We start from the raw sequence: 10,917 nt of genomic DNA, 5'->3' as shown, positions 1-10,917 counted from the left end.
ATCTAATGACCATGACTGTTAGCCAGAGGAAAGGCCAGCCCAGCCCAAAGGAATAGGGGGTATCAAGAGAGGCAGTGGAATGTCACACAGGTCCCTCTAGACCAGCAGAAAATGATGTTAACAGGTCTAGAGCAGGGCATGAAGGAGACATGCATGGGCATCTCACTATGCCAAAAGCAAGGAAGGTGTCAAAGGCTAATGGAATGAAGTCAAAGGAACACAGAGCCAATCTAAAGGGACTTTCACTTGTCTAAGACTGAACATTTCTAGCACAAATATGGATAATGTCTACAATGGACTGAAACATCATAATGATATGAGAACAAAATGAAACAACAGGGATTCATGCATTTGTCAGCATTAGAAGTTTCAAGGGCACAACCCAGTTCTCTGACAATTGATAAATAAATGGACAGAATCAAGCATTTAACCTACTTTTACTAGATCGGCTGTATTTCAGGAAAACCTATTAGTTGCTAAGGAAGTCTTCCTTTACAGAAGAATTCCAACTAATAGAAGCAAAAAGAATGATAGAATCAGAAAACTCATCAACCTCAAGCACCATGAAACAATGAATGCAGACAGTGATCATCATGAGATGCTGGAATCACAGTGTGAAAGCTGATGGGGAGCTTTATCATGGAGGAATCAGGCCAGTGCCCCCTGCACCTGCTGAATGGTCTTAGCACCACCAGAGGTAACCAGGAGCTATAATATGGCTCTTGATGGGTAGCCACAGCATTCTCAATTTACCTCCTCTCGATTTTTCTTGCCTCAAAAGCTGAATCTGAATTTGAGCCAGCATTTACACCTGACTTCCAGTGTACAGGAAATACAGGGGACGGAGATCACCATGGGACATGGATGACACCACAGGAAATTAAAAAACCAAACCCAGAACACAGAACACTCTAGAAGACCATTGATTCACGCTCTCTAAGAAATCAGTGGCATTAAAACCAAAAGAGAGAGAAGACTGTTGTAGACCAAAAGAGACGTAAGAGACATACAACCAAATGCAACATGTGGACCTTTTTAATCCTGATTCAAACAACCCAACTATTAAGACACCTCTGAGATAAGTGGGGAAATGAATATGGACAGGTATTATTAGATGGTATTAAAGGAATCATCATTAATTTTGTTGAAGGTTTAATGGCATAGGGTTTTAAAATTTTTTGTAAAGATTTTATTTATTTATTTATTTGAGAGAGAGCATGAGCCAGGGGAGGGGCAAGGGACAGGGAGAGAGAATCTCAAGCAGACTCTGCACTAAAGGCAGAGCCCAATGCAGGGCTTAAGCCCATGACCCTGAGATCATGACCCCACCCAAAATCAAGAGTCAGTCACTCAACCAACTGAGCTACCCAGGTGCCCAGGTTTTATTTTTTTTTTTAATATTCTTATATGAGTTCAAGAAGCATGCTAAAATGTACAAGAGAAAAGATGTATCTTGGATTTGCTTTGAAATAATCCAGTACAAATAGAAAGGGATTTGCTTTGAAATAATCCAGTACAAATAGAAATAATCCAGTACAAATCCAGTACAAATAGATAAAACAACACTGACTAAATGCTGATAACTCTAGCTGAGTGATGAGTATCCATGAGTTCATTATACTATTCTTTTTTTAATTTGTTAGAGAGAGAGAGGGAGAGCATGGGGGGGGGTGGCAAAGGGAGGGGCTGAGCAAGGAGCCAGATGTGGGGCTGATCCCAGGACCCTGGGATCATGACCTGAGTCGAAGGCAGATGTTTAACCAACTGAGCCACCCAGGCATCCGTTATTATACTATTCTGTTTTGTATACACTTGAAATTTTCTGTAACAAAAAGTTAAGAGAAGGCAGAAACCCACCAGTTCCTTTTTTTAATTTAAATTAAATTAACATAGAGTGTATTATTAGTTGCAGAGGTAGAGTTCAGTGATGCATCAGTCTTATATAATACCCAGTGCTCATCACATCACGTGCCCTCCTTAATATCCATCACCCAGTTACCCCTCCTCCCACCCTCTTCCCCTCCAGCAACCCTCAGTTTGTTTCCTATGATTAAGAGTCTCTTATGGTTTGTCTCCCTCTCTGATTTCATCTTCTTTTATTTTTCCCTCCCTTCCCCTATGCTCCTCTGTTTTGAGAAACCGACCAATTCTAAACTTGAGCAAGTCAGTTCACCTTTCTGGCCTCCTTATCAGTGAAATCAGTTCATTAAAATAACCAGCTTCCAGCTCCTGACTCCTGGGGTTCTTTATCCTCCTCCCTTTGGTTTGGGAACCACTTTTAAATGCCTTCCCGGTTATGTCCAAATCAAGAGGCATCTGTAGTGTTGGTTGCATGGGACATGTGGGGGCTCTGAGGGAAGGAAGGGGAATGCAGAACCAACTCAAGGTTAGATGGTGATAAACAAGAGTTGATTGGTGTTTTGTTTTAGGTAGCCGAGGAACTGCAAAAGGGAAGACAGATTTATCTGCTGCAACTTCCTTGTTTCTAGATTTTGTTTTTGTTTTTCAGTGTATGCTGTTGGTTAATTTCTGCGTGGGAACCTCTATGCTGAGGGTCTGGACAGGAGGATTGCTTGTTTACCAGTTGGCCTAACATGGAGGGAATGGCTTTCTTCAGTTAGGGTGATGTGGCTGGTTCAACCCAAAAAATTCTTACCCCATATTCTATTTTTTGTAGCAAAATTCCAAGTGTGTAGGGAAATGTTTGCAAGGAGGCAGGAGCAACTTGTAAGCAGGGCAAGCAGAGGGTAGAAATTTCTTGCTGAGAAGCTATAGATTCTCTATGTTATAAAATGTGGAAATACCAATCTGGCTTCTGGACCTTGTACTTTCTATCAGCTGGTCTGTGTTTGGGGTAATATCGGACTGGGCCAAATGTCAATGGAAGTTACATCTGTAAAAAAAAAAAAGCCACACTACAAAATGAATTGGGAGTTATTTATATCATGGCTATTCAGCAAGCTATAGGGAGATGACTGGATTGATCTAGAATTCTTTGATCTCAGGATTCACATCCCAGAGCTTTAACTACAATCTAGGTGCAAAGACCATCGGATTTATATCTCTAGCTTCATCTCTCCTGTGAACTGCAAACCCCTATAGCCAATTGCCCCTTCCAGATTTCTACTTGGAGGTCCAACAGGGTCCTCAAACCTCACATACCCCCATGTGAAGTCATGATGTCCATTACCACCCCCAACATTCTACTTGCAATCTCCCCTTTTCGATAGAAGGCAACTCCATTCTCTCACTTGCTTAGGCCGAATCTTAGATTCACCCTTGACACCTCTTACACTTCCATGCCCCATATCCAATCCATCAGCAAATCCTGTTGGATGCTTCCTTCAAAATATTTCTGTTTTCACTGCCTCCTTTGACAGAGTGAATGGGAGTCCCTGACTAGAACTGGATCACCCCCTTACCTCCAAAGTCACGGCCTCACCATCCCTATCTACCATGAGAAAATCAGGCCTTACCTCTTTGTGACCTTGGTGTCTGCTTTCTCCTGGCACCACAAGTATCTCAGGACTCCCTGGAAATCCCTCAGTCCTGAAACACCCGTCCTCATGTGACCTATGCATTGGCATTTCTGACCCTTTCTGGCAGCCCCTGCCAACCCCTGAAGCCTTTCCACCATGCCTTCTGGAACGTTTGGTCAGGTGTCCGTTAAGTGCCCTGCGTCTTCCATCTCTTCTGTAGCTGTCCCCTTCATCATCGTTCTCTAAGCCAGCACTGCCCAACAGAAATGTAATGAGAGCCACATATGTAATTCTAAATTTTCTAGTTGTCACATTAAGATAAAAGAAAAAAAGCAGGTAAAACTAATATAACATTGTATGTCGATTATACTTCAATCATAAAAAAGCAGGTAAAATTAATTTTAATAATACATTTTATCAGATACAATAGATCTAATGTGCAAAAACATATTTTATGTAGCCCAATATATTCCACCAAGCAAAAAGTATAAAAATATTAATGAGATATTTTACATCTTTTTTTCATACTGTCTGAAACCGGTGTGCATTTGACACTTAGGGTATATTTTGATTTGGTTTTTTGATGGTTAAAGTGACATTTAGTCCTACCAAAACATTAAAGTTGTGTTTAACAGAAAAAATAACTTAAGTGCTTCAATTTTTAGCTTAATTGGAATGAAATTCAATTAAATATTCAGTTCCTCATTTCAAAGTGCTCTCTAGCCATGTGGGGCTGGCGGCTGCCATATTGGGCTGTGCAGATCTGAGGGAAAACTCACTTTCCCTGCTGCTCTCTCAAGGTTTGGGTCTTTTCTAGAATTTTTGTGTATCTGTGGGCCCAAAGGTGAATGGGTGTCTTCCTCGACGCTCATTGCCGTTTTCCTGGGACATTCTCCCTTCTTCCTACCACAAAGCCTGGGTAGATGCCTCTCTTCCTTGAAGACACCACTTCCTGGCTCCCTGTCACTTTCTTTAACACTCTCCACTCATGATCCTTGGAAATATCAATATCTCTAAATACTATTTCCAACATAAGGGCTTTCAGTTCCCCACCAATGATCTTACCTGCTCAGCCATTCATTCCCACGGTCAGCCTCCAGACCTGGTCTGCCCACTGTCGACACCGTCTCAGAACAGAAATGTCATGCATCCCTCTCCTATCACTGCTCACCCCCACGCGTGCCCTCCCCTCAATAAGACCACCTGTGCATTGATTCGTCTTCAACTACAGCCCCCCTCCTGTCTCGCCCAGCTTTAATTAGATGGCCAGTTGTTGGAGTCCCTTCCTCACCTGAGTCCGCAAGGCCCTGCCCTGGCTTGCTTCATCACACCCTTCTGACTCCATGCCCTTCACCTCCACGTCTGCATCTGCACCCACACAACACAATGTGCTGGAAGAGGGCACGTCTACCTGGCTTCCACCACAGTCACCCCTGGCCAGGGCTGGCCCCAAATCCGACAGCTCTCTCTGCACTTCATCCCTGATTCTCCTAGATGGTATTTTACTCTGCTTCGAAACACTTCCACTTAGCTAAATTCATTTTTCCCCCACGTAGACCACCGAGGAAAGTTACCTGCTACCACGTTTTCCTGATTTGAAGAAAGAGATAATGCCCAACCTACAGGGTTAACATGAAGGCTTTACGTAACTTATGTAAGTCACATATGCCAAAGGCATGCATATTAAAAATCAGAGACATTAGTTCTAGGGGAAACCCCTAGGCCAAATATGTTCTGATAGGATTTGTCCCTTTCCTTCTTTTCTTTTTTAAATTGAGATATAATCTATCTAACACTGTGTGAGTTTTAGGTATACAATGTGTTGAATGGATACACTTATATATCCCCAAATGATTACCAGCATAGTGTTAACTACCACTTCCATCATGTCCCATAATTCTATTTCTTTCTTGTGGTGAGAACATAGAAGATCTAGTTTCTTAGCAACATTCAAGTATATAACACAGTACTGTTAACTATAATCCCAATGCTGGGCATTAGATGGATTTGGCATTCTCAGTAGTAATAGTAAAAATACAGGGACTTCTGATTCCCTATTGACTTATCCTGAACTGAATCTTGTTCCCTTCCCCCAACTGTGCCTGGTGCCCGAGTGTCTGAGTCAGGCCGGTGAATATGAACTGCTAGGCTGGAGCGGCTGCAGGGAGGCACGGTTCCCCACGGATGTTCTCTGTGCAGGTGAGTTATGTGTGCATCCAACGGACCTCACCTGTCTCCCTCCTACCTGCCTGCCTGTCTTTTCATCCGTTCACCATCCTATGACTTAAGTACTACCTGTTGTCGACGATCTTGATCCCCTGGACCCACGGTCATAAATAGGAATTGAGAAAGATCAATTTCTCAATTTTCCAGAGTTTAAAGGAAAGGTCTAACCATTCATGTCCAGCCACCTCACCTGCTCCGCCCAGCACCAAAGTAGCCATGCATCTGGATGTGGGCCTCTCAAAATCAGCTGTCCATGCTTACCTGAGATCTGCCACTCCCGTGAGTCTTTTGCCAGCTGATGGCACTTCGGGTGTTGTAATTTTAGTCCTACAAGTACTGAAGTAGAAAAAAGAAAAACCTTTCAGGCACCCATGTAATGTTATGAAGCTTTTTTTCCTTTTTAAATAGGCTTCACGGCCAGTGTGGAGCCCAACGTGGGACTTGAACTCATGACCCTAAGACCAAGACCTGAGCTGAGATCATGAGTCAGACACTTAACCAGGCACCCCGTGAAATTTTTTTTGACAGTAAGTTGCTAGTTACTCTTCTCGTTATTCCAAACTAAGGGTTATCCTCAGGCGGTGTTAGAATGAACCTATCAATGATCATATCAATACAAAATATTCTTGATGAAAGGAGAAAACCCGTTCAGTTAGAGTTTTGGTATAGGCTTCAGGGATCATCAATCAGTAAAAGCTCAGACATGAGCGCCACCTAGAGGAGGCCTCGTGTACTGGGGAGCGTCGGGAGTCAGGCTGGCTGGGTTCCGAGCGCACCTCAGGCTTTACTAGCTCTGCATCCTAACCAAAGTTCCTAATGGCTCCAGTTCTTTCTTTTCCCACTTGTAAAACTGGGCTATTAATACTCGCCACTCCAAACGGCTGCGGTAAAGTTTAAAGCATAATGCATGTAAAGCATTGCCAATATGCCCAGCATGTGGCTAAGTTCTCAACAAATGAGATGCAGGGAGAGTGTCCGGCACAGCCAGTCTCAAGCCATGAACCCAAGCAAGAAAACTGTGCTTAATAAATCCTTTTATAAAATATTGTTAATTTCTGGCTTCAGGTGCAAGATACATATATACTTTACCAAAAGGTGAAGAAGTCTAACTGCATGAGCTATGGTCATCCTTTGAATCTATATATCTACCTAAAGAAATTCTTCATGCATTTGCAACACATTGTCATAAAAATATGTTTCATTGTAAACCTTTAAGTGTAGGGTTTTCCAGAGGGTGGGGGTGTTGGGGGACCGTTTAATTGCAAGGTAGGATATGGGTGAAAGAGCTTTAAATGCCGTGTGCATGTGCTGCCATCTTGTGGTACTTAGGGGAACATGTCTCTGACGCATCCTGGAGCTGTTGCTGACTTGGTGAGTTCTAGCCACTCTGAGAAGGATTACGTAACTGCCGATTACATACACACCTACGTACGTGTATTACGTCGACACCCATAACTCCGCGCACACAAAAAATGGGTTTCACGAAGTGGGTCACTTTGCCCATGAAGTCACTCAAGGTTGTTCTAAATGTAGGAGAACAGATGGTAAGACATTTTATTCGTTTTCCTTTATTTTTGAAATTTCCCGAGATTTCCTTTTTGATGCCTAGATTATTTAGAATGTGTGGTTTAGTTCGCAAGTGTTTTGGAGACCTTCTCATTATCTTCCTGTTATGAATTTCTAGTTTGATTGCTGCGCAACTAGCCTTTTATTCCCTTCTGTGCCCTCCCGGCCAATCCTAGCTCCCCTCCTGGTAGGAAGGTAGGGGCCACCAAGGGACATTCATGACCTCCCTACCCCCCTTGGAGTTACTTGATTCTGGGAGTTGCCTCTGCTTGCCCCAGCCCAACTCCCAGTCTCAGAGGGGCCCCTCAGCGACTCCTCTTCCCCACTTCTAGCTCCTGGTTCTCTCTCTCCCCACCTCACCCCCATCTGTCCACAGTGAAGTCAATTATACATCCCAGGTTTGCATGAGAAAAAAAATATCTTGAGGTTCCAGGAGAACAGCTACAGGTTGCTAGTCCAGGTGTGTAGATGCCATGAGCAGGAACACAGAGGAGGAGAGCCTCCAGGTGAGTAGTCAGGCTGTGGGGACTCAGACACGGACAGGTGAGGTGCTACAGCCTGGGACTCTGGACCTGGGGATCCGTGTGGCGGCAACAGGAAGCACAAGAAACCGAGTCTCAGCAGCTTAAGTTGGGGAATTTGGGTAGGGGCTTGGCTGAGGAGGCCGAGGTATTTCCAGGTCCTTGGCGGCCAGCGGTGGGACCAGCCTGAGGAGGTAGGAGGGGCTCTATTTATGGAAGACCTTGATGTTGGTAGGGTTGTCCGGGAAGGGACCCGGCGCTTTGCCAGCAGAGGCCTGAGACTCCCACAGGGGACAGGATCTCTGGGTCAGCACTGGTGGATGGCCAAGAAAGGGGCTCTTTTCTATTATTTTCTGGGTTTTTTTTTTTTAATCAAACTTATTTATTCACAGAGGTCGAACAAATAACTTCAAAGAGGTTTTATTTCAGGAAATCTCCTCGCTGACCTGTCCCCATTGCCTTGCCCCCTCAGAAAGCCATTTTCTCCTCTTTGAGCTGAGCTGCAAAGATCTTCTGTCCCATGCCCTCCCTCTCCCCATGCCCCCTGCTCAGCCAGCTCTAGTTCGAGGCGCCTTGCTGTCTCCCCTTCTGTTCCGGGAGCTGTTAGATCTCACCAGGGCTGCATGGTAATTGGTGGCAACAATCTGGGTCATAGTTGTCTTTGCTCTAACATTCTGGTGCATGTTCTCAGTAGACCTTGCTTTGCCTTTTCTTTTCTTCCCAATTCTTTCATAGTTTGTTGTTGTTGTTGTCCTTCTCTCCAGTTTTTATCTTACATACTCTTGAATGAGGTAAGCTTTTCCCAAATCAGTTTTTAGCAGGAAGTCTGTCCAGAGGAAGATTGAGCACTGTGGCCCAGACTCTCTTAAACTTTACTGAAACTAAGGTTTCCGTGTGTAGGTCTTTTACGCCATCTTGAAAAATGAAATGCAGTAGCCAAACTGGAAGGAACATATAAATTACATCCGTGAGGCAGAAAGAGAACTAATCACAGAATCTCCCTCGCTGTGACCATCCCTTGGCTCCAGAAACCGGCCCCAGGGCGCTCACCACCAGCCACGTCCTTGGAAACCAATATCCAGAACCGTGGTTCTCAATTGATTGCCTTTCTTTGTAGTTTGATGATAATTCTTTGTATATTTGCAAAGAATGCACTGGAGAGTTTTGCGTGTCTCTTTACACCGTGTTGTTCTTCCCGACTCGGCTGCTCTACCATGTGTATGACTTTCTTGCAAACTAAAGCACAGAGAGCTAGTTTGCACATTTTTCCTCTGTGGAGTGTTCCACTGCAGGGGCTCTACCACGATTTATTTCTCCATTCTTCTGTTCATGTACATTTGGATTGCTTTAGCTTTGCTCCTTTGAACAAGAGTTGCCTGTCCTCTGGGACAGGGGTGCAAAGTTTTATCGAGTGGTGGAATTGCAGGGTCAAAGTTACATGCTCAACGTCATCGGATGAGGCCGAACTCTCTTCCAAAGTGGTTGTACCGGGGTGCCTGGGTGGCTCAGTCGGTTAAGCATCTGCCTTCGGCTCAGGTCATGATCTCAGGGTCCTGGGATCGAGGCCCACATCAGGCTCCCTGCTCCGCAGGGAGCCTGCTTCTCCATCTCCCACTTCCTCCTGCTTGGGTTCCCCCTCTCGCTGTGTCTCTGTCAGATAAAAAAAAAAATTAAAAACAAACAAAAAACAAAGTGGTTTTATCAAGCCCAGTGTAAATGAGTTCCTCCCTTTCTATTTCCCTGCAAATACATTCATTTTGCGTTCATATTAACCCTTCCCTTTCCACTCAGCTGACAGTGGCAGGTAGATGTAAAACACTAAAACACACACAATTTTAAAATTACATAAACACTTAGGAAGAGGCCCAGCGTCCAAAAGGAATCTGCAGGATTTCCTGGGAAGTGTTGGATTTCTCTCTCTGTCTGGTTATGTTCTCTGTTTAGGAAGTTATTTCTGGCCATTATCCTTCTCTACCCACTTTCCAGTCCCTCTTCCATTCATAGGCAAATTTCTTGAGATTGACAGCCACAAATTCTGAATAGTTTCAGCCTAATCCCATCTGATCTCAGGACCCACCACTCCGTCCCAATCCTTCTCCCCACGGTTACTGTGTCTCCCATCCTCCTTTGACCCTTCACCCCTGGACAGGGTGCCCTGGGTCGACCTCTCTGTTCTTCTTGACCCCTTTCTTCCTGAGCCTCAATGGCACCACCTTTCCATAGCTCCATCTTAACATAGTAACTTTCCTGCATTGGCTTCCCCCACCCCCAATGTCCTGTGCAGGGTCCTAGAAGCAGAGCCTGGGTGCAGGACTTATAAGCACAGGACTTCTTGGGGTCTGCTCCCAGGAGAAACTAAGGGAGGGACCAGGGCTTTTGCCCACTTGTGGGTGCGGTGAAATTGAACCTCCGCCTGATCCTGGCGTGCGGTGGAGTGTGAATTGCACTGTGCCGTCTGTCCCGTCTCTCGACCAGGGACCCGCACTTTTGTCCCCCGCACCCTGGGCAGGCCTTTGCTGCCGCCCCGCAGCAGGGAGAATTCAAGGGTGATCCTGCGGAGGAAGTGGGTGGGGTGAGAGCCACTAGGCGACGCCTCCGTAGCCCCTGGGACCCGGGGCTTCTGTGTCCAAGCACACCAGGACAGGTGGTCACCGTGGTGGCAACAGGTGTTTTGATGAGGGAAGTCCCACATGGCAATGAGGTACTTGCTAGAAGGGTGAAGGGTTGGAGCAGAGGATTTCAACCTGGGCTGCTCATTGCATTAGTCTGGGGGCGGAGCGCTTTACAACTCCTGACGTCCACTCAGCACCGCCAAACAATTGTCTCAGGGGCTGGGGAGGTAAGGTCCCAGTGGCAAGAACTTGGGGAAGGCTCCCAGGTGGGCTTCCTGGGCAGCCAGGATGACAGCATGGTTGCAGCAGGACCCTAACCTTAAGTTCCAGCCCAGAGACCCTGAGAGATGCCCCTCCCATCAGTACCAGCAGCCAGCAGGGGGGCGCAGGATTCTCACGTGGGGCCCCCACCCTGCGGCCTTGGGAGGATCTCTGGGGGGCGTGTGGTTTCAGAGGACCTACTCCTTGGCAGAGTGGACTTCATCAAAATTTAAAATTTAAAATTTTAGGGGC

The 10,917-nt window shown here is 45.6% G+C and overlaps 1 long non-coding RNA gene across 1 annotated transcript in view; it reads left to right on the top strand.

Moving 5' to 3' along the window:
* Positions 1-6,814: 6,814 nt before the first annotated feature.
* LOC145723690 (uncharacterized) overlaps positions 6,815-10,917 on the top strand; it is a 6,681-nt gene continuing 2,578 nt past the window's right edge. The window contains exon 1 of the long non-coding RNA XR_014148948.1: positions 6,815-7,249. This is a non-coding gene — a long non-coding RNA (uncharacterized LOC145723690). The remainder of the gene's footprint in view (positions 7,250-10,917) is intronic.

Source organism: Leptonychotes weddellii, chromosome 10 (genome assembly GCF_054177405.1).
Source record: "Leptonychotes weddellii isolate Sample4059 chromosome 10, ASM5417740v2, whole genome shotgun sequence".
Lineage (NCBI taxonomy): Eukaryota > Metazoa > Chordata > Mammalia > Carnivora > Phocidae > Leptonychotes > Leptonychotes weddellii.
The sequence above is the reverse complement of the archived record's forward strand: the minus strand, read 5'-3'. Positions and strand labels throughout refer to the sequence as shown.